This window comes from Castor canadensis, chromosome 4 (genome assembly GCF_047511655.1).
Source record: "Castor canadensis chromosome 4, mCasCan1.hap1v2, whole genome shotgun sequence".
NCBI classification, from domain to species: domain Eukaryota; kingdom Metazoa; phylum Chordata; class Mammalia; order Rodentia; family Castoridae; genus Castor; species Castor canadensis.
The window spans coordinates 89,433,820-89,458,645 of record NC_133389.1 but is presented as its reverse complement, the minus strand read 5'-3'; the positions used below and the strand labels follow the sequence as shown (position 1 = coordinate 89,458,645).

Here is a 24,826-nt window from a genome sequence, read left to right as displayed (position 1 = left end):
TTGACTGAACATTGCATTAAAATAAAATAGCGGTCTCACTGATTATCTTCTCAAATTTCAGGGTTCCATCTGGAATGTTCCTTCCCCAGTTCTTTGCGTGGGTGTCTCCTTTGATCTTTCTGTTTCTGTGTAGGGGTTGCTTTCTCCTGTGGGCCATCCCTGATATGGCCTACCCATTACTTCTACCTCAGTGACCCAGTCACTCTACCAGAGCACAGTCCTCAGTTGTCTGACACCAAAGATAGCCCCCAAGCACTCAGAGTTGATGACCAGAGGATGCCAATGGAATTAACCCCAAAGTAATACTATTTTTTGATATTAAGCTGATCTGAAACATTGATGACTAAATCAACTTTGTTGATAACTGTGGAGAATATTTCTTTTGTGAGGAAGAAAGTCTTAGGACTCCTACTATGGTACCAATTAGTAATAGAGCCAATTAGTAATCAGAAGTTGAGTTGGGAGAGTGGTACCCAATCCCTTCTATTTTGGTGAGACCAAAGGAACATCGGTGTTTTGCAACCCAAATCTTAAACTCATTAGGACTGATGTCTCTTCCAGTGCTAGACACCATTCTGTCCCTTCAACTTCTGATTTTCCATTGTTCCTTTCTGCCAAGTGTTGCTCTGCAGCCTAGACCATTCATTTTCATACTATATAGTTTTATATTGCACAAATAATACTATAATTTAAGCATTCTAATAGAAAGTTGGGCTTCTCAAAACCATACTGAACATGGTAATTCTTACAAGAGTAGACTATGTGTAAGACTTCTGTTTCTAGAAGTATAATTACTGAGTCATAAACTATGAGCACCTTGAACAGTACAGGGCAAATTCTTATGTTGTTTATTGTCCTTTCAGCTGTGTTCACAAGTTCCTATGCTCTATGTCAAGGTTGTCACCCTGTACATTTTATTGACATTTGGGGCCAGAATGTGCTGTATTATGTACATTACACTTTTGGCCTCCACCTGATGCCAGCAGCAGCCCTCCCCTAGTTGTGACAATCAAAAAGTCTCCAGTCAATGACCAAATGTCCTCCAGAAGAGAGGACATTAAATCATCCTCATTTAAAAACCATTGCTCTGTTTTTGTCAACACTTGGTATCATCTAGTCTCTTAATACCTGCCAATAGCACTAAGTCAAGGTCATTGACACAGAAGTACTATGAATCATGGGGAAGCTCTTAAGGCATCCAAATACAGCTTATTGCTTCACGTTGAGCCATTTTCTCACAATTCTCTTCTAAAACAAATTATTTCATTTCCAATTTAAAAGGCCATCCTGACATGCCATCCCAATAATATTGTAAGCTTTCATTTGATAGAACTGCCATATGCTCCAGCTACACCACTCCTGGGCATATATCCAAAGGAATATAAGTTGGCATATGGTAGAGATACATACCTACATGCCCATGTTTATACAGCACTACACACCATTGCCAAACTGTTGAATCAGTCTAAGTGCCCATCACCTGATGAATGAATAAAGAAAGGTAGCATGTATACACAATGAAGAAAGAATGAAGTTCTTCAGCCATAAAGAAAAATGAAATTACATCGCTTTCAGGAAAAATAATAGAATTAGAGAGAAAGACAATGTCTCATATGCTTTGTCATAATCAGAATTTAGACCAGAAAGAAAGAAAGGAAGGAAGGAAAAAGGGAGGGAGGAAAGGAGGAGTGAAGGAAGGAAGGAAGGAAGACATGACAGTAAAATAGATACAGTGTGGAGGTGAGAACTAGTGGGAGCAGGGAGGGCTCAAGGAGAGGGTAAAGGAGAGATGAATATGATCAAAGTACTTTATATGCATGTATGAAAGTAGAATAATGAAACCCATTAAAATTGTTTTTAAAAAGGAGGAAGGGGCTAGGTGCTGGTAGCTCACACCTACAATCCTAGCTACTCATGAGGCAGAGATCAGGAATATCACAGTTTGATGCCAGCCCAGCAAATAGTTTGAGAGAACCTATTTTGAAAAAAAAAAAAATCACAAAAAAGGTATGTGTAATGGCTCAAGGTGTAGTCCTTGAGTTCAAGCCCCAGTACCACAGAAAATAAAGAAGGAAGAGGAGGTATGAAAATATAGTAGAATGAATTTGATCAAAGTACATTGTAGGCATGTGTGGAAATAACACAATGAAAACTCTTTGCACAATTAATATATACTAATAAATAATATATGCTAATAAGTTAAATTCTAAAAAGAAAAAAGTTTTCATTTGGGCAGATACATATACATTAGGAATTTTAGAAAGGCTGAAGTATAGGGTTTAAGATCCTGGGCAAGCCAGGCCTGAGTATTCAGACTGGCTGGAAGCTATAAGAAAGTTGCTAAGAATGGATACTTGATTTGGAATAGGAATGGGAAAAAACAAGATGAGTGGAGTCTCATTCAAACAATTCCCAAAACCTCCACTCTGGGTTTTATACATTTATTTTATAAGGTAAAATCATAGCAATTCATAATAATATTTCCTGAGTGCCCTGTTATTATCTTATTGAATCTTCAGCAAAGACCAGAAGAAGGCAAATGAAGAACCACCTCATCAAGTCCCACAGCTAGAGTCAGAGCCAGGATTCAGGTTCAACTTTTGCTCCAGAGCCCAGGTTTTTACCTTCTACCATCTTTGCTCCTCCTGTGACTGTGGTTAATATAATATTTAAGCAAAGAAGCAGTCAGAATGAAGAACTTTTTATACCTTTTGGCACCTTAGGTTTTGTGAATGGACCATCCTAGATTGTTGAGATTTATACACCATGGAAAAGTATTTATCTGCCTGCACAGGAAACTTTCACTGCTTTGCATTCCTTAGTAAGGGTCTATACACAATGAACCATTTCAAAATTGACTGCTTGCCTGGGGCTTGGAATTGCTCTCTCAGTGTTTGCTGTGCCTCACTTCCTTTATATTGTCTGTTTCCTCAGGAAACTCTGAGCTTAAAGTAGGTGTTCAGTTGATGCTTGTTTTGTTCAGTTGAGATATGCTCATATTTAAGATACCTAAGTTTTGAGAATCCAAACTTATAAAACAGATAATTTATCCAGTCTAGACAAACAAGAAAAGGTTCTTAGTCAGTTTGCAGCACTGGCTCCAAATAACAGATTCTGCAAATTGGAATTCCTCTCATGCAATTACTGCTTGACAGAGAAAGTTAAATTTAAGATGTTAACTGAGAAGTGAAAATTCTCGGCAAAACTAAGCTTTGCTCCTCTCTATACGTTCTCAAGAACTCATAGGCAAATACCATCCCGGCATCTTGAAACTATAAAATTCCTCAGCAGAAGTTATGCATTGTTGAGTTTCAGTTCTAAATGTTTTTTATTATGAATTTGTACTCTAGCAAAAATATGAAGCTGCTTTGAGTTAGTGTTGACCAACTGTCATCAGAGGTAAGTAGGTATACTCGTAAGATTTCCCAAGATGTCTGAGAATTCCTGGCAAGTTAAATATTTTTTCCTACTTTCTTTTGGGCTTCCATTATTGCCTCTTGTAGCTGAGGAACTACAGCTACAAGATTCCAGTGATGCTACACGGAGTTTTGAACCTCTCGTAACTAGTGACTTGGACTCCCTGACCTTACAACTACAAATAGAAGCAGTCAAGTTAAAGCTTAAGAAATGACTGATCCCAGAGCCCCAGTGCATATTAAACCTCAGGACCAGTCGCACAGTTAGAAGCATGACCACTAAAATGTTGGATATTTTCATTTGGAGTGATAGCACTTAAATTCTTCCTCCTTTACTCAAAGTGCTATTTGGAATATTTTCTTTTTTTCTCTAAGTTTCATAAAACTTACATAACTTGTCTTTTATCTTTTTTAAACATATAAAGGAAGATCATTTTAGGACATTTTCCCCACTCAGTTGAGATGCTTCCTAATCCTGGAGATTCCTTGGGCAGTTTTCTCTTATGGAGGTGAATATATCCCTAGTTCTCTAGTGCCATCCTATATCATTGAACCTTTACAATAATACATCTTACATGTTGAGGGGCTCCAGCTCTTGAAAAGCATTCTATTTACAAACACATAGTTATTTTAACTATAGAAAGTAATTTAAGAGTGGCCACAAGTGGAAATTGGTTACTCTCAGTCTCCTGGCTTGTCTTCTTATAAGACAACATATTATGAAAACGTAAAGCATTGCATAATCCCTAAATTTAAAAAAGTGTTGCATCAAGGAAGTCAATTCAATGCTTTCTTAAGAGTAAAAATGAGTTATCCATAGTGGAGGTTGATTAGAGTAATAGGTCACAGGCCCAAGGATGTTCAAGAAACAATTTAGGGCTTCTATAAATCACTTTAATTTTTATCTGTCTCATAGCAACACTATATGTACAGAAATAAATGTTTTCCCTTTTCCAAAAATAAATCTGATGTTAAAGCTTAAAGTATTGTATTTATACTTCTACTTTCCATAGAGCAATTCCTTTTCAGCCTAAGATGCTATAACTCCTGCAAATGTGGGTACAGTTCTTTTTTAATTCAAAATGTTTTTCTATGGAGATCTTTAATCTGAAGCACAGTGTTTTGTGTGAATTTTAAATGTAGCAATTAAATGACTCTTACAAAAAAAATTAAAAGTATCTGTAAACATTATCCCCTGGCTGTGATAGAAGTTGTCTAAAACTTAAAAAATTCTTCTTGGCCTTTTGCCTATTTATGTAGAATATCCTTTCTGAAGAGACTGGCGATATGATTGTAAAAAATATACACTTGTGAAAGTGCTGAGTGCCTGCTCGTAGGCTCTGTTAGTGAGCTGTGCAAAAGGGCACAAAACAAGATAAGTCTGATCCAAATTTTCCCTTAGGAGGGAAGAACTATGAGAGGCTTCCTGAGTGTCAACCTGTATTTGAATGATCTTCCATGAAATTAACAAAAATTTTTGGATGTAGATTCTTGTGACTTAGAGGAGATGTTTTTTGAGCACAGTTCCAGGTATCATGTCTGCCACACTCTGCTGGTATAAAAAGTAACCCACCCTTCCTCAAACAGGTCTAAACTTGGAGGTGTAATTTCATCCAAATCTTGAATCTCACTGGAGTTTTTCTAACACTTAATTTTAAAAATGGTTGACATCTTTAAATTGTCACATGAGAAAGATGCTGGCCGTGAGGGAGACTACCACCGAGTTGCCCAGCTGAGCAGTGTGCTGACACACAGTGCTGACATTGGGGCACTAGGTGGCGTTTTTCTCACTTAGGTTGGAAGGCTGCCTTGGCATCAACAGTAAGTTTCTGGTGTAGCCTGGATGTAGTATTTGCCAAAGTTAATTGACCCACTGAAGAGGAACCCATAGGCTTGAACTAAAGGTGAATTGCTATGGACAGAATTTAAATTTACTCTTAAATGCACTGGTTTTAGGTACACAGTGTTAGAATCTATTTTTAGATGGACAACTTTTTGATAAGCATATAAGGTTAACTGATCAATGCTGACTTCAGAGCATCATTTTAGATACAAAATGATTAAGATGAGCCATTCTGCCAGGTGCCAGTGGCTCATGCTTGCAATCCTAACTATTCAGGAGGCAGAAATCAGGAGGATCGTGGTTTGAAGCCAGCCCAGGCAAATAGTTCCCCAAGACCCTATCTCGAGAAAACCTTCACAAAAAATGGGCTGGTGGAGTGGCTCAAGGTGTAGACCCTGAGTTCAAGCCCCAGTACTGCAAAAAAAAAAAGAGCCATTCTCACTGAGGATGGCAAATTGATTATTAAACATAAGACAGTTCACTACTGTAATATAATATGATATAATATAATATGTAAAGCTGAATAGCCTCTCTAGAAATGCATGGTATAATAGAGCTTAGAGACAAGGCTTGAACTGGGTATGTAAAGTTTTAAGAGAAGGAAAAGTTAGTAAGTAACAGGAAGAATAAGTAAATTGTAAGACTAAATGGTCCACTTGACACATTGGAAGATAAATTACTAGTTATAGGACTTTCAATGCCAGTCTAAGTTGCTATTTTATCACAAAGGCTATCAAACCTAATTTTAGTCATCCTTAGATGTTGAATTGTGTCCCTTCCCCAAATTTATGTGTTGAAGTGGTAATCTTCAGTACCCCAAAATGTTGTGAAACAGTCTTGAAGATGGAATTGATTAAAATGAGGTAACACTGGAGTTGGGTGATGGTTGTGAACCCATGAGAAGCACTTCCTATGAGGGTAAGGATATGCTGCCACAGCAAAGGAACTCTGGAAAGTTGGGAGAGAGGCTTCAGAGGCAGCACAACCTTCTGACACCTTGACTCCTATGTTCTGGCACTCAGAACTGAGAGAACTAGTTTGTGGTACTTTTGTTATAGCAGCCCTGGCAAACCATACTGCCATGGAATGTGTATTCAAATGCAATCCTACCCAGAAATCAATGTGGAAAACCTACCAATGTGGGCTGATTAAAAGTTAGGTGAAGAGATGACAGAGAGAGGAGCTCAGGTACCCCATCATGTACCCGTTACTGGAATCTGAAGTCTGTATTTCTTGTCACTCTGCTGAAAACCTGGGAGACAGAAATTGGTGAAAGGAAACAGATTTATTTCAGGCTAACCCTGAGGAAAATGGAAAAACCTCTCTGTCTCAAATCTCCATTTTTTAGGGCTCTTGAGTGCAGAGGGCTTTTATGGGACACAGGGGGTTACAGTGAGGCAGTGGGCCAGAAATCTACACAGGGTGTGCTCTTCCTCTTCAGAGTGACATGTCTTCTCTTCTTGAAAGTGATCTAGATCTTGACTTCTTATAACCAGCATCTGCCTTTTTTCTTTTTTTAAGAGTAACCTATACATATGAACATGAGGAGAGAAGGGAGCCTTACAGAGAATAGGTTTTGAAATGGATGGATGTTAAAAGATTGAGGAAAGCATTGGGAGTGGAAGAAGAAACTAAAGTCCCCAATTCATCACTTCACATTCCGATTCTCCTCCTCAAAAATAACTAGCTTATTTTGTTGTTCTTGACATTTTTTTCTCTGCTTTCCTGTTTATAGTATATGATGCCTGCCTGCAATGTTGCTCGTGTACAGCTCCCTTCCCTCTGCTCCCTCTCATGACTTTGGCCTAGAATGATCCCTGAGAAGTTTCAAACTACCACTGAATTCACAACTCTTATTAACTATGCTCACCAGCAGTGTTTGCCACTCCAATTGAGTGGTCCCTTCATAGCCACCCTGACTTGCTTATTTCTGCCTCTGCCATATTGTCCCCCTCTTTTTTCCTTTGAAATGCTTACCTTTTTGATCTGATGATATCCTTATTTACCAACATCAAATACTGTATGAAGTCTTCTGTGACTACTGCAAGTTTCAGTGACTTTTCTTTCTGAATTTTAAAGTTCAGAACTTATAGGCAGCTGAGCATATCATTCATGAAGTACAGTGCTTGCTGAAAATGTGCAAGGCCCTGGGTTCTGTTCCCAGCACTACAAAACAGTCAAACAAACAAACAAATATACTTTATAGGACCCAAGGCAATGGTTTTTTTAATCAGACCCTGACTATTCCTCTTAAACAAGAATGTGTTGCTTTGTAGAGAAGTGCTGCCCTCCACATGGGTCACTCACAGGATCTTTGTATTAATTTCCTGTTGCTGCCATAACAAATTACACTCATTTGGCAACTGAAGCAACACTTGTATATGTCATAGTTCCATAGAGCAGAAGTTTGGGTTGGCTCAATGTGTTTCTTTGCTCCTGGTCAGAACACTGGACTCAAGCTGTTTGAGGTCTGTTTCCAGTCCTTGTATATGGGGCCTGTATCTCAACACCAGCAACGGTACATACAGTGAATCCTGTTCAGCTGTGGAATCTCTCTTACTTCTCCAGGCCATACTTCCTGCCTCCGCCAAAGAAATTCTTGGCTTTTAAAGGCTCATAGGATTAGGTTAACCCCACCCTTATCATCTTAAAGTCTGTAACTTTAATGACACCTGAAAAATTGCTTTTGGCGAATTCAGATATTAGGGTGTGATGTCTCTGGTGGGCCTTTATGTCATCTACTTTTGTCATTAAAAGCAAAATCCTTGTGTTCCTCCCCGCCACCCAATAGCAGCAGGTTCTCAGTGACCGTAGTTGTTGACTGACTAATTGAATGATTGATAATCAAGGAAGGAAAGATTGTTTTGTTAGTCGAATAGAAGGTGGATAGAAACCAGAAAATACCAGAGGAAACATACTACCAAGTGGTAGATCACACCTACAAATGAGGTGATTATAGTGGAAATGGAGAACAGTGAAGCACCATTCTTCTGAGATGTCAATAGGATATCTGCATGCTCCTGTTACAGTAGGTGTCCCCTTATTTGTGGGTCTGGCACAGAATCCCAATGATATTTTTGAATGAGCAAATAAGTTACTTGGCATAATGAATTTTCTCAAGTATTAATTCAAAGTGAGTTCAAAGGTGAATCCTCCATTCTGAAGACTGAAGTGTGTATTGCTATTCATGTTCTTAAAAATAAATGGAGGAAAATTTGTAATCATCTTGGATCTCCCCTAACAGCCCAGAAAAAAATTATCTGCAGGCAGCAGTTTGTTTTCTTCGTATTTGCTTATATTACCTGTCTCTGCAGCTGCATCCAATATACTGAGATCAAAGAACACAATGATAGCAAATAGACTCGGTACTTGCCTTGAATAGATTCCAGTGAAACCCTCCCTAACACAAAGCAAACAGAACACAGAGACAGACCTTTCAAATTTCCAAAAGGACGAATCTGATTTTTGCTTGTGTTAAATTTATATGTAGCAGTACTCCTCTCTGGTTACCTATCCCCTCTCTCATTTAGAAGCATGTCTCTCCTGTAGTTGAATTGCATAAAATCTTTTATACTGTGTAACAGCCACATTACTACTACCCCTCAGTGCTTTGTGAGGTAAATAATTAGCTAGTACAACCGTCATGTATATGGGTGATTTCGAAAGCAAATGGACAATCAGTTTCTCAGGTGGAAAATATGTGAAATGATTGTATTACATTTTTTTAGTGAGAAAATTAACTTGAATAACATTTCCATATTTAGTAGTCTTGTTTACAGCTGCTCTATAATTAATATTAGGTCTTTGTTTCTCATCTATATATTTTCTTATTTTATATACCATCCCACTCTTTCTCACAATAGAAGCCAAATGCAAAGCCACCAACATTTGAAACCCATAAGGTAGTTAGTAAATATACAGATTCCTGGCCATATCTAGATCTTTGAGTCATATTCTCTGGCAATTTGTCTTGTAGGACAAGACAGAAAAACACCTTCCTTAAGACAACCCAAAACTTCCCAAACAAAAGTCCACAATAAATGCATATTTATAGAACAGATATTCCATAAAATTAGTTGCATAGATCCATGTGCCTTTCAGAATTTGTCAACCCCATGCAGATGGGAGCCCTTTTCTCTATGTGTTGTCAATGCCTTCAGATATGACCAGTGTACATTCTCTGTCTCAACAGATAGACCTTTCTTAGACATGGATATACCCACAAAGTAAAGAAATAGAAAGTCTTTATTACTGACCTATGCCAGTTACTGTGTTTATTTGGTGATTATAAGTAAGTAGATCCCCCATCAAAAGGCACCATTTGACAAACTGGACTAAAAAGGAAGATCCAACAATTTGTTGCTTACAGGAGACCCAACTCACTGACAGAAATAAGCATAGGCTTAGGATGAAAGGCTGAAAGAAGATTTACCAAGCAAATGGCCCCCCAAACCAGGCAGGAGTAGCAATACTTATCTCTGACAAAGTAGACTTCAAACCTACATTGATCAAATGAGATAAAGAAGGACATTCCACACTAAAGAAAGGGGAAATAGACCAAAAGGAAATAACAATTACCAACCTATATGCACCCAATGTCAATGCACCCAATTTCATCAAACATACCCTGAAGGACCTAAAAGCATATATTAACTCCAAGGCAGTGGTCATGGGAGACTTTAACACCCCACTATCATCAATAGATAGGTCATCCAAACAAAAAAATCAATAAAGAAATCCTAGATCTAAAATATACTATAGATCACATGGACCTAGTTGATGTCTACAGAACATTTCATCCAACTTCTACACAATATACATTCTTCTCAGCAGCCCATGAAACCTTCTCCAAATTAGATCATATCCTAGGACACAAAGCAAGCCTCAGCAAATATAAGAAAATAGAAATTATACCATGCATTCTATCTGATCACAATGCAATAAAACTAGAACTTAACAACAAAAATAAAGACAAAAAACATGCAAACAGCTGGAAACTGAATAACTCATTGATTAATGAGCAATGGGTCATTGATAAAATAAAAGAGGAAATTAAAAAGTTTCTGGAAGTCAAAGAAAATGAAAACACAACCTACAGGAACCTATGGGACACAGCAAAGGCAGTCCTGAGAGGAAAGTTTATAGCCATGAGTGCATATATTAAAAGACTGAAAGATCTCAAATCAATGGCCTAATGATACATCTCAAACTCCTAGAAAAACAAGACAAGCAAATCCCAAAACAGATAGAAGGAGAGAAATAATAAAAATAAGAGCTGCAATCAATGAAATAGTAACCAAAAAAGGCATACAAAGAATTAATGAAACAAGAAGTTGGTTCTTTGAAAAAATGAACAAGATCGATAGACCCCTGGCAAACCTAACTAAAATGAGGAGAGAAAATAACCCAAATTAGTAAAACCAGGAATGAAAAAGGGGAGATAACAATAAACACCATGGAAATCCAGGAAATCATCAGAGACTACTTTGAGAACCTATATTCAAATAAATTAAAAAATCTTAAAGAAATGGACAGATTTCTGGATACTTATGATCATCCAAAACTGAGCCAAGAGGACATTAATCACCTGAATAGATCTATAACACAAAATGAAATTGAAACAGCAATCAAGAGTCTCCCTAAAAAGAAAAGTCCAGGACCTGATAGATTCTCTGCTGAATTCTATAAGACCTTTAAAAAAGAACTGATACCAACCTTTCTTAAACTATTCCATGAAATAGAAAGGGAAGGAAAACTGCCTAACACATTTTATGAAGCCAGTATTGTACTTATCCCAAAACCAGGCAAAGACACCTCCAAAAAGGAAAACTATAGGCCAATCTCCTTAATGAACATTGATGCAAAAATCGTCAATAAAATAATGGCAAACCAAATTCAACAACACATCAAAAAGATCATTCACCACAATCAAGTAGGCTTCATCCCAGGAATGCAGGGGTGGTTCAACATACAAAAATCAATAAATGTAATAAACCACATTAACAGAAGCAAAGACAAAAACCACCTGATCATCTCAATAGATGCAGAAAAAGCGTTTGATAAGATCTAACACCATTTCATGATAAAAGCTCTAAGAAAACTAGGAATAGAAGGAAAGTACCTCGACATTATAAAAGCTATATATGACAGACCTACAGCCAGCATTATATGTAATGGTGAAAAATTGAAACCATTCCCTCTAAAATCAGGAATGAGACAGGATGCCCACTATCTCCACCCCTATTCAACATAGTACTGGAATTCCTAGCCAGAGCAATTAGGCAAGAAGAAGGAATAAAAGGAATACAAACAGGTAAAGAAACTGTCAAAATATCCCTATTTGCAGATGACATGATCCTATACTTTAAAGACCCAAAAACTCTACTCAAAAGCTCCTAGACACCATCAATAGCTATAGCAAGGTAGCAGGATATAAAATCAACATAGAAAAATCATTAGCATTTCTATACACTAATAATGAACAAACTGAGAAAGAATATATGAAAACAATTCCATTTACAATAGCCTCAAAAAAAAAAATCAAATACCTAGGTGTAAACCTAACAAAGGATGTGAACGACCTCTATAAGGAAAACTATAAACTTCTGAAGAAAGATATTGAGGAAGACTATAAAAAGAGGAGAGATCTCCCATGCTCATGGATTGGTAGAATCAACATAGTAAAAATGTCTATACTCCCAAAAGTAATCTACATGTTCAATGCAATTCCCATCAAAATCCCAATGACATTCATCAAAAGATTGAAAAATCTACCGTTAAATTTATATGGAAACATAAGAGGCCACAAATAGCCAAGGCAAAACTCAGTAAAAAGAACAATACTGGAGGTATCACAATACCCGACTTCAACTATATTACAATGCAATAGCAATAAAAACAGCATGGTACTGGCATAAAAACAGACATGAAGACCAATAAACAGAATAAAGGACCCGGATATGAAGCCACACAAGTATAACCAACTTATCTTTGACAAAGGCTCTAAAAATATACAATGAAGAAAAGACAGCCTCTTCAATAAAAACTGCTGGGAAAATGTTAGCAGTCTGCAAAAACTGAAACTAGATCCATGTATATCACCCTATACCAATATTGACTCAAAATGGATCAAGGATCTTAATATCAGACCACACACTCTAAAGTTGGTACAGGAAAGAGTAGGAAATACCTTGGAATTAAGAGGTATAGGCAAGAACCTTCTCAATGGAACCCCAGCAGCTCAGCAACTAAGAAGTAGCATAGATAAATGGGACTTCATCAAACTAAAAAGCTTCTGCTCAACAAAAGAAATGGTCTCTAAACTGAAGACACCACCCACAGAGTGGGAGAAAATATTTGCCAGCTACACATCAGACAAAGGACTGATAACTAGACTATTTAGGGAACTCAAAAAACTAAACTCACCCAAAATTAACGAACCAATAAAGAAATGGGCAAGTGAACTAAACAGAACTTTCTCAAAAGAAGAAATTCAAATGGCCAAAAAACATATGAAAAAATGCTCACCATCCCTAGCAATAAAGGAAATGCAAATTAAAACCACACTAAGATTCCACCTCACCCCTGTTAGAATAGCCATCATCAGCAACACCACGAACAACAGGTGTTGGCGAGGATGTGGGGAAAAAGGAACCCTCTTACACTGTTGGTGGGAATGTAAAGTAGTATAACCACTCTGGAAAAAAATTTGGAAGTTTCTTAAAAATCTAAACATTGATTTACAATATGATCTAGCCATACCACTTTGGGGGCTATACCCAAAAGACTGTGACACAGGTTACTCCAGAGGCACCTGCACACCCATGTTTATTGCAGCACTATTCACAATAGCCAAGCTATGGAAACAGCCAAGATACCCCACTACTGACGAATGGATTAAGAGAATGTGGTATTTATACACAATGGAATTTTATGCAGCCATGAAGAAGAACGAAATGTTATCATTCTCTGGTAAATGGATGGAATTGGAGAACATCATTCTGAGTGAGGTTAGCCTGGCCCAAAAGACCAAAAATCATATGTTCTCCCAAATATGCAGACATTAGATCAAGGGCAAACACAACAATGGGATTGGACTATGAGCACATGATAAAAGCGAGAGCACACAAGGGAGGGGTGAGGATAGGTAAGACACCCAAAAAACTAGGTAGCATTTGTTGCCCTCAACACAGAGAAACTAAACAGATACTTTAAAGCAACTGAGGCCAATAGGAAAAGGGGACCAGGAACTAAAGAAAAGGTTAGTTGGAGAAAAATTAACCTAGAAGGTAACACACATGCACAGGAAAGCAATGTGAGTCAACTCCCTTTATAGCTCTTCTTATCTGAACTAGCAAAAACCCGTGGTCCTTCCTATTATTGCTTATACTCTGTCTTCAACAAAATTAGAGATAAGGGCAAAATAGTTTCTGCCGGGTAGTGAAGGGGTTGGGGGGGAGAGGGAATGGGTGGGGGAGGGGGGAGAAGTGACCCAAACATTGTATGCACATATGAATATAATAAAAAAAATAAGTAAGTAGAACACTATTTTGTAGGCCTTCTGATTACCTTCAGCCTAACACATACTTTCAAAAAGAATAAAAATCAATACGTTCCTCTGGGCATCATGGCTCATGCCTGCAATTTGAGCTACTAGAGAGGTGATCAAGAGGGTGACAGTTTGAGGCCAACATGGGCAAAAAAAGTTATCAAGACCCCATCTCAACAAATAAAGTGGACATGGTAGCACACACCTGTGGTCTCATCTACATGAGAGGCATAGGTAGGAGGATCTCAGTCTGAGGCCATCCTGGCAAAAACACAAAACCCTATCTGAAAAATAGCTAAAGAAATAAATGGGCTGAGGGTGTGATTCAAGAGATAGAGCATCTGCCTACTGAGCATGAGGCCCTGAGTTTATACCACAATACCCCCCTCCAAAAAAAATCAATAGATTGTACATGTCAGGAATGAGCAATAGCTATTGAAGGTACTTGACACAGTAAGAAATCATAGTGTATGGACGTAGTGACAGGAATAGAACATGAACCGAGTTCTAAGAGTTGTACCTAAAATAAGTTGAAATTGTTTTCAAGCAAGAAGAATAGCATTATGCAGAGGGAAACAGGAAGATACAGAGTTAGAGAATTCAGAATGGGACGTACAGGTGAATTGAGTGGAGAGATTAGTTTGAGAAGTTAACCTGGGACCTGAGAAATCTAGATTGTGCTCATTGGGTAATAGGCGGCATTTAAATGTGGAGAAAATCATGATCAGAGATTTAAGGTGTAAGATGGGTTACAGGAAAAGGAGATTGGAGACAAGGAAACAGGTTTGAAGGCTGATACAATTATCTAGCTCACACAGAATAGAAGCACAAAACACAGTTGTAGCAAAGCGAATGGAGAAGAGATAGATACAAGTATTCTGGAAGAAGAACCAGAATCCAGCATATTAGTAGCAAATCTTTGCTGGTGTTAAAGAATCTGAAATTTTGAGGCTAGAAACAATGTTTGTGAAAGGCATATATGATCTTTAAGTTTCTATATGAATTTTGATTTATGCATTTCCTCAGTACGTATTTTTGGTCTATTGAGAAGTTGCCTGGAATGTGCTGTGTTAGGCCCTGGAGATATAAAAACAAAATAATGTGTTTTCTGCTAAGGGGCTTCCAGAATTACAGAGAACCCAGGAAGTTGGACCAACGATTATAAGAAGTCAGAAACAGATGCTGAACCTACAAGTCTGGATGCCTGGGAGGAAGAGATGCTATTAATCACCAGAGAGAACACAGCAGGAATGGCAGGAAGAAAGCAGGGTGGATTTTCCACTTGAATTTAAGGTGATTGTACCAGTCAGGATTCCAGCAGGGAACAGAAGGCACTCTTGAATTAGGATCATTCAACAAGGATTTATTATACAGGGATTGTTTACGAAGGTGTGGATATGACAGGAAACAGTGCAGAAACTGTGAACTTCAGAGCATCAGCCTGTTTCCCACCTGTCTGAAGAGTCAGGTAACAACATATTCCCATGGATGGAACAAGGAATAGTTATGGGAATCTAGAGGACAAAGTCTTTGAATTAGGGTTTTCCATAGAGCCAACACCGTGTGTATGTGTGTCTGTGTATATAAAAATACACACATAACTTTACATATATATGTACAGATGCACACACATACACACATGTGTATGCATGTATGTTGTGTGTATGTGTTTGTGTTTATTTGAGGAACTGGCTCATATGATTGAGACCACTTGGTAAGTCAAATCTGAGGGGGAGGCCGGCAGGCTTGTGACCCAGGGGAGAGTTGCAGTTTGATTTCAAAGGGAATCTGTTTGTAGAATTACCTCTACTTGGGAAGACAGTCATCATATAAAGTCTGCTTTACTTACAGTCTGCTGATTTAAACATTAATCTCACTTAAGAACTGCCTCCACAGAAACCTCTAGAATAAAGATTGATCAAATATCTAGGTATAGTGACCTAGCAATCTGGACATCTAAAATGAAACACTATAGTCCTGTAGAGTGGGTCACACTCTACAGGAGCAGGGGCTCTGGGTAGAAGGACATATGTAGCCCATTTCAGCTGGGGCAGTGGTTCTCAAAGTGTGGTCTTCATCAGCAGCATCCACATCACCAGGGAACTTGTTAGAGATGTAGAGTCTCAACCCCATACTACTGAATCAGATTTGTCCCAAGCAATCATATGTTAATAAGCTCTGGTTCTTGTCATTCTGATCTAATAGAAAGTGTGAGAACCACTGAGTTAGGTGACTAAATACTTCTCTCTCCCTGGGCTTCTCCTGGGTGGGGCATGACAGGAAGTCAGAGACCCAAAAATTTTTATTGAGGGCTGTAAAGGTTAGCCACCCAGGGTAGAGATGATGGTAGAGACAGGCAAGGAAGGAATCAGGAAGGCAAATGGAAGGCATCCTGCCTCTGCATTAATGGACATGCAGACGAGGAAATGCCTCACATAGACATAGAGGAGATGGAACTACCAAAGCAGAGACTTTAAGAGGAAAGACAAGTAGTCTACATATAGATTAAAAGTGTAAGTAGTAGAATTATTCTGTGATTTCTCTTCTAGAATCCCATTTTGTTTTGAACTCACTGTTGTACTGAACTGGCTTATGACTATAAGTCAAAATCCCTGGTCAAGACTATAAGTCAGAATCCCTGATTGCTAGAACAGAGCACTCTCTCTGACTTTCACATGCTGCCATCTCAAGGATACACATTCCTGTCTCATCTGCAACATACAACCAATCTACATTTGTGGTGTGCATAAGAGACTTGATTGTAGTCCCCCACTCATCAAGTCTAGCTTGAGACATCTGTTCTTTCAGAGGTATGTCTGATAGACAGTGATTCTGCTGTGACCTTTAAGTGTTATCGCCATGGTAAGTTATATAATCAAAGTGACAGAGTCCTCACTTATATTATCTCAGACCCTCATAAAAATGACTTTACTGACTTAACCTTGATGTTATTATGCCTTCAGCTCATATGGGTTGCAATAAAAAAAATAAAAATAATTTCAAGAGCTTTATTTTACATCATTGATTGATTGTTCAGTAATATATTACTGAGGATGTAGTATACACCAGTGCCCTGTACCAGAGGTGTTTTTAAGAGATGGTTCTTGCCTTTAAAGTTTTTCATACTCTAGAATATGAGGCAGAAATATGAGCATTTATGATATAGCTGTGAGATGATTAGATGATATAAGGAGGTACAGAAGGTCTTAACTTATTGCCTTGCAAGTAAGAGGCCCCAACTTCAGTCCCTCCTAACTTCAATCCCCAGCATCACCACCACCTAACCAAATCCTCTTTGATAAACACCTATCAATATAGATTGTCTTTGCCTATTTCTACTTAATGTTACCTGAGATCATGCAGCATGGGCTGTTCTCATTCAACATTATTTGAGTGATTCCTCTGTAGTATTGTGTATAGGTACAGTTTGTTATTTCAGTGTTTAAGTATACCATAATTTATTTATGTTAAAAACATTTGGGTTGTTTCCAGCTTGGGGCTCTTAGAAGTAATACTGATACTTGTCTTTAGGGGGAGTGTGTGTACATGTGGGGTAAACACATGCACCTAGAGTAGAGGTGCTAGGTCACAGACGTTGGATACATTCAGTTTCACTAGATACTACCAGATGGTTTCCCAAAGTGGTACCAATTTAAACTCTCATCAGCAAACCAATTTATTTTAAAAAATTAAAGTATATTTCTCCCTAACTATTCATGCTCTAAGAAAGCATGAAAGAGAAGGAGAAATGTTGATGAAGTCCTCACCAGCCAGAAAATGGAGTTAGAAGCCCATTTTACCTCTTGTTAAAAACAAGAGGTAAAGAGAGGTTTGAAAAGTCAGGGTATATGAGACTCAGTTCTGGAATGTGTTAGAAGCTCTGGAGGTAAAGAATATAGAGGTAAATATACTTCCCCCTAAAGCACTTGAAGAACCCCCTATAATTTCGTTTATTAAGGTAGCAATTTGTAATCATTCTTTCTGACCAAATTTATCAATGACTAAACAGTTGGTTGGAGGATTGTACTAAAGGCTGACTTCCATGTGGGATGACGGTGAGGCAGGAATGAAGTAAATATTACAAAATGCTCGGCTATCAGTGTGAAAGGAATGTTAACATAAGATAGATATTTCACACATTGAACAACAGAGATGCAAAGTAGGATTTAGAATAATAGTCCCAGTAAAGTGGAGTGTCAGTGACTAGATTTTAAGTATTTTCAGAATAGAAATCTTGTCTTACTCTGAATGGAATGGCAGAACCTATTGAGTATCTTGCAGAAAGCAAGTAATTATTAAACAGTCAATAAATGAATTAATTAATGCAAGTGGTGTGATGTATTGATATTAAGAAAACAAATCACCATTTTAGTGAGTAAGACAATCAAGGAATGAGTGTTGTAGAAAAAATCAAATGTCATTGTAGACTAAAAGATAAGAGCATTAATTGGTCAGTGATAGGTATTTGTTGAACCCATTCTATATGCAATTGAACAAGCAAATTGAAGGACTCTTAGCACAGAAGAACTGTTTGTGTGTAGGTAAGTGGTGTTAGTGGTAGTTGTGGGTCAGAGGATGAGGCAATAACATAGAGACCTGGAATTTAGTAGTAAGTTTAATCCTGCTACTTTGAATCAAGTTAACATTAACCAAACCCTTCTTAGAGTGTTGTATTTGATTTTGATTACCATTTTTAAAGACATGGCAAAATGATAAGAATTGTTGATGAGTCACATGAATACATGAGACTACTTACTATGCAAAGTAGGAAGATTAAATACTCTATGTGTATAGCTGCTGTCATGTCTATTATTAAAAGGCTAAAGCCTAACCTAGTTATTGTCTCCTGGAATAAAGCATTTTTTTGAAGATTTTGGAGAATAATTGTTTTTTTGATTCATAGAAGTCCCAATAATAAGACAAGGAATTAAATTAAAACACAAAATATTTTTGCCAAATGTAAGGAAAATCTTATGACTACCAGGATGATGAACTGCTGAAATAAAGATTGGGACAATAGATGATTTTGCCTATAGGCCATCAAAGAATGCCATCAAGCTGGGCCCTGGTGGCTCAGACCTGTAACTCTAGCTTCTCAGGAGGCAGAGATTGGGAAGATCTCGATTCGAAGCCAGCCTGGGCAAATAGTTCAAGAGACTCTATCTCAAAAAAACCATAACAAAAAGGGATTGGTGGAGTGGCTCAAGGTGTCAGCCCTGAGTTCAAACCCCAGTATCAAAGCAAAAGAAAGAAAGAAAGAATGGCTATCAATGATCAGTGATCAGTGCTGAGAAATTGCTGTGAACCAAAGGTTTGTATCCTCCCAAAGGTAATTTGTTAAAACCCTAATGCCAGTTCTGTGGTATTTGGAGAAGAGACTTTTGAGAGGTAATTGGATCATGAGGGTCGAACCCTTATGATGAGATTTTGTCCTTCTCAGAAGAGACCTGTGAGAGCTTGCTCCTTCTCTCCACCATGTGAAGATAACCCAAAAAGCCACCATCTCCACATCAGGAAGAGGACCTTTGCCAGGAACTGAAATCATCAGGCACTTAAATCTTGGACTTCCCTGACTCCAATCCTGTGAGAAATAAATTTCTGTTAGTTTAGTCATCCAGTCTATGCCTTTTTTTTTTTTTTTGTTATGCCAGGGAGGACTTGTCTAAGTATTAATCAAAGCATTTACCTGGTTGTTAACAAGAGACCTGGATAAGGCAGTCACTTTGTTTTTTCACTTGAAGAAAAGCAAAAGTAATGCAAAAGTTAAACATGAAGGGTGTGAAACACATAAGTTGAATTGAGGCTATGCTGACAGCATTTAATTAAATAAACTTTTTAAAGGTGCTAATGGAAGATTTTAAAGGGTGTTTGTTACATTTGCATAAGCAGTCAGTGAGAAGCTGGGCAATATACTGGCTTTCAAATGGGTTATCAGCCAATAAAAGTTGATATCATGCAGTGGAATTGACTTTCACATTGCCCATAACCCTCTAATTAAAATCATTGGCTTTTGTTGGGAACTGAGACTTCTCTGCCTACCCCAAAACTCTCCTTTCAGAACAAATTCTATCATCCTGACAGCATTTTCTAGTTTTATTTGATCTTGAAAAACATTTCATTATGTTTAATTTAGGGAAATGAGATTTCTTTAATTACTATCAGTAGCAGCTATTAGAAGCTCAATTACATTTGCAAATTCATTTTTAAAAGCTTTATGGTTTTCAGATAAAAATTTCAAGATCTAACTGCACCCATTAAAAGTTAGTATTCCTCCCTTTTGGTTCCCATGCTTCCAGAAAAGAAGATATGTTTTATAGTGCAAAATAAATAATGTTAGAACCGAGGATTAGCTTAAATAGGACTTAGAATCACTCATTTGAATAAATGAGACATTTCATTAAATAAACTGGTTCATCAAACATGCTTATAGATTTCCTTTCTTTGGGGTTTTACACACACTAGGCTATACAGTGTGAAAGGTCAGGATGTCCTCATGGGAAAAGATCTGCTTCCTAGCTGGAATGAAGATGTTGTTCTTCCTGTGCATGTCTGGCCTGGGTTATAGTCCTGCAGTGAGTTATATATCACCACTATTATGTCTAGAGCCACATCTCTATGACAGGATGTAAATGGGGTCCAGGTAACTTCTAATTTATTGGTCTCTTGAATTCAATCAATAGTTTTGGAAATGAATCTAATTTTCTGTGTTCTGGAGCTTCTTGTTCATGTAATAAAATAGTTACCGGCAGTAAGAAACTTCTTTCCAAGTTGGATGTTGATCTTGTTCTCAGTCATAATACCTCTAGTACGTTATTTTTCTCTTATGATTATTAAGATAAATTAAATTTACATTTTGAGATCTAGAGAACATCTGTGTCTGTGGTGCAGTGCCCATCTTAGGCATTTAGCATCCTTACTCATGGACAGAATGTATTTCCCCGTTGGCCTCTCGAGGAACACCCTGGGCATAGAAGACATTTAGTAAATGCTGGTTGATGTGATTTACTTAATTCTTCTCATATCAGAAGTGGCCATTGCTGTACAGCTACACCAGATCAGTGTTTGTCTGTCCACTTGGTGGCAATTTTGAGCTATGCCATAAGAGCTATCCTAGAACAAGAAACAGAAAAACATCTTTTGAAAAACTTAGGGATCGGTTCATTGAATTACTACACTGTAATGCAAAACCATCTCTGTTGGCAGGAAATATCAATTGCTGTTAATAAAAATTGTAAATGCCTTTGTTGCTGTTTATCACGGATAAATACATGCAGGTTCAAATGATTTAAAATGATTGTTCCTCCAGTTCTTTCTTGCTAATAAACACGAAAGTGAGAATACGCCATAACTTATTTAAGGTGTATGCACTTGAAAGGCTTGCTTTCCTTTTTGTTTTCAAAAACGTTTGGTTTTATTCTTCTCAACTTGCTTTAGCTTTGGACTGGGCCACTAAATGCCTATCTATGGGAAATAGAGGTATGGATTTCAGGTATTTGGTGTTGAGTGGATTGGTATTGGAGTGTGAGGGCTACACAGAGTGTGTTTGTGACAATGTTAGTCCGCTATGGATTCCTACTGCATGTTGTATTAAAAGATGGAGTCATGTGATGAATAGATAAGTGAAATAATAATTGTTTCTAAATGGTCAGGGAACTTAGAGTGTATGAAAAGTCTCAGATGAAAACATACCTTACTTTTGGGATGTAAAAGTACAGCAGCTTAATTTTTCAAAGAAGGCACTGTTATTTAAAATTGTTCTGGAACAATGATCTTTTGAAACAAAGTCATCATTGCTTATACTTTGTACCACCTCCTCCTCCTCCCCATTTTTTCTAGCTCTTTAATAACTTCATCACCAGAGAAGATATAAAAATGAGCGGGAGCAGTGTGGTCTCAAAGCTTTGAAGCAGTGATACAGGACAAAGGCATATTAATTGCTATTCTCAGAAAGCTTATGATTCAGTAGCTGTCTAATTTAATAAAGTCTTGTTACAGTGGAATGATTCAACTGGAAAAAGCATGTAAATATTGCAATAAGCACTGGAGCCAGTGTGATCTTTTCTAATTCATGGAGGTAGTAGTTTTTCATGCTGTCCACTCCTAGCAAAGCTGCAATGTGTTGCAGAGTTGTTTGTCAATGCCTGGGTTTATTTTTGTAAGAAAGTATTGATTACAGAGTAAAAAACATTTAGTTTAGCAGAAATCAATGAGTAGCAGACAAAAGGACATCTGAAGTTTTGAGTCTTTAAAATATGAGCTAAATGTACAATCTGAGAAATTATTGGTAAGAGGCATGACCCAAGGGCTACACTAATTTGAGACTGCAAACTTACTCTTTCTTTGCTAAGCCAACTCAGATTTTGTGAGAGAGAAGATGAATGATTGGCTAACTTATTTAGCACATAGTAAATGCAAAACTTTTGGTAGAGATTTGGAGAATGAATTTCTCTGCTACACCTTGTAATCTACACACTAAAGGACTTTACTGCACACTCCAAGTTGTTTGTTTTTTCTGAGTGGATTAAACCTAAAATGTTATTTCAGCATCTAAGAAAATGTGATAGAGAAACATTTAAAAGTGCCAACATCTTCAACTTTAAAAAATCTTGTAGGCTGAGTATTCATGCAAAAGAAAATATTAAATTGTCTGGCTGTATTAGTTAGCTTTGCATCACTGTAATGAAATACTCCATATAGGATACTTACAAAGTAAAGAAAGGTTTGTTTTGGCTGATGGGTCTGAAATTCGAGTCCAAGATCAGACAACCCTATGGATTTTGACCTCTGGTAAGGGTGGCACATCATGACTAGAGTGCATTCAGAATGAGTGCTCATATCTGGATTCAGGAAGCAAAAAGTAGTCTGATAGGATGCCATGACCCCTCTGTGGATATGCCTCCAATCACCTAAGGATCTTCCACTAAGCCCTACTTCTTAAAGGTCTGTAGTACCACCCTGGGGACCCTGTTTAACACATGGGCCTTTGGAGGACAGTAAATATTCAAACTATAGCAGTGACCAAGTAATCATTTATCTGTACATGTGACTATGATAATAGTCACAATTATCTAATGTTAAGATTAGCTTGACATAAAGTGGCAGCTTTTGAATTAAGGCAGTTTGAGCTACCTTAAACACTCACTGTGCCACTGCTGCAAGTGACTACAGAGTCTGTTTTCCCTCTGGTGGAGGAAGAAGGGCATCTATTCCTAACTGAGAATGAGAAGAGACACTGGCTAATGGCTTACCACCAAGGGTAAAATGTAATGCTATGTATAACACAAAACTGGTGCCTTTGTATAGAGATGTAATCACATAAGGATACATACAAGATTTGCTCTTTGCACACTGACAAGCACAGATATTACATGATTTCCAGAACTGCCGAAAAGTTCTTCCTTTTTGGAAAGCATAAACTTAATTTTTTCATTGTCAACAGTGGCTATAACATTTCATTAAATTTGGGGAAAGCTGTATCAAATTGTTTTTGTTTTTTAACAATAATAAGCTAGTCTCCCAACTCCGTGGCTTCTAGGGAGCTTATAAATTTTGGATAGAAAAAATATTACCTCCCAGAAAATGAATGGTTAGAATTGGTTCCTTTTTGTGAGATATCAATTGTGAATCATGATTAGAGATCCAGAAAACTATGACTGAGCTATTTCCTGCCCCACCCATTTTTATAAATAGCTTTGCTGGAATACATCCATACCCATTTGCTCATGAATCCGCTCATGAATCATGTTAGATATGATCCTGCTTTTTTTCTTTCTCTTATTTTCATTTACAACTTCTGTATGAACAAGGCAGTACACTTTAACTGCATATATGCATTTCCTTGTCTTACACACATCAGTGGAACTATCAGTACACATGATGGTTTGGTCTTAATGCCAGTGGCTAGTCTTGTTGCACGAATGGATCCTTTCTACGTAAAAAGAGTAAAATAAAGTCAGAATGCCTGTGGTATAGCATAGTGTTTTTCATTTATTTAATAGCACTACAGTGTAATGTTGAGTACACTGAGCCCTTTGTCATTTAAGGAACCTTTGTAATTCCTCCTGGCCTAGAAGTAAGAGCCACTGTTCTAGGCATTTGAAGGTGGATGAATTGTACACCTGTGTAACATACCTGTTACACAGGCATAGCTGTTGTGCTTGACAGTGGCCCTTAATGGGAGGTAAGTCTCACTAATTGGAAACAATTTCTTTGTACATGTTGAGCCTGATTTTTAGTCATAAATCCTGAGAGTCTTAACCTATATAAAAACATATTTGTGGAGCAATATACAAATTTTCTTTACCTGTAAAAGGAAGGAGCTATAGTTCATAACATTCTAGGCCTGGTGAAAACTTAGTTTTTAGTATTATTGTTTCCCAAAAGAGGCAACATTTTCTAGGAGGGCTTTTAAAAATACTAATATAATAATGCTGAAAGTATTTTACAGTCTTCTCAGTCACTTTTCCATCTTTAGGCAGAGATTTAATCTTGAGCATATATATATAAATGTGCATATTGCAAAAGAAAATAATTTATGGATGCACATGAAAGTTTTACATGTAAATCTCACTTATCCAGATGCAAAATTTCAGCAAGCCCTTGACAACCTGCTCTTCTTTCAATTGCTTGGAAAGGGAAACTGGAAGGTGGAGGTTTGTTCTCTGTGCAGAGGTCTAGGATGGCCTGGATCACGCTGGACAAATCAACACATTTTAGGAGCTATCTCCTTTGCACTTGATGATCTAAAGCACTTCTCCAAGACTTTTGTTTCCCTTTGATTGTAACCCTAGGAGGAAGGAAAAGATACTAATGTGTCCATGTGGAAAAATAGCTCTGGCTGTGTTAAGTCAAGCCTGACAAAGCTTTCCAGAAGAGATCATTTCTGAATGTGAGAAGGTTAAACGTTTAGCCAAGAGTGGGAACCGGTATGAAGCTGGGAGATTACACCAAGGGGCCTGGAGAACACAATTCTTGACATCCACTTAAAGTACACACAAAAGACCTGGAGTCACCATGTTG

At 37.6% G+C, this 24,826-nt stretch overlaps 1 protein-coding gene across 15 annotated transcripts in view; it reads left to right on the top strand.

Moving 5' to 3' along the window:
- Nckap5 (NCK associated protein 5) overlaps positions 1-24,826 on the top strand; it is a 927,122-nt gene that overhangs the window by 467,651 nt on the left and 434,645 nt on the right. For 2 of the 15 annotated variants that reach the window (XM_074070604.1, XM_074070603.1), the window contains exon 3: positions 14,924-15,100. The exons of the other annotated variants lie outside the window; for them this stretch is intronic. The gene's annotated coding sequence lies outside the window, so the exon portion shown is untranslated. The remainder of the gene's footprint in view (positions 1-14,923; positions 15,101-24,826) is intronic. 15 annotated transcript variants of the gene reach the window in all.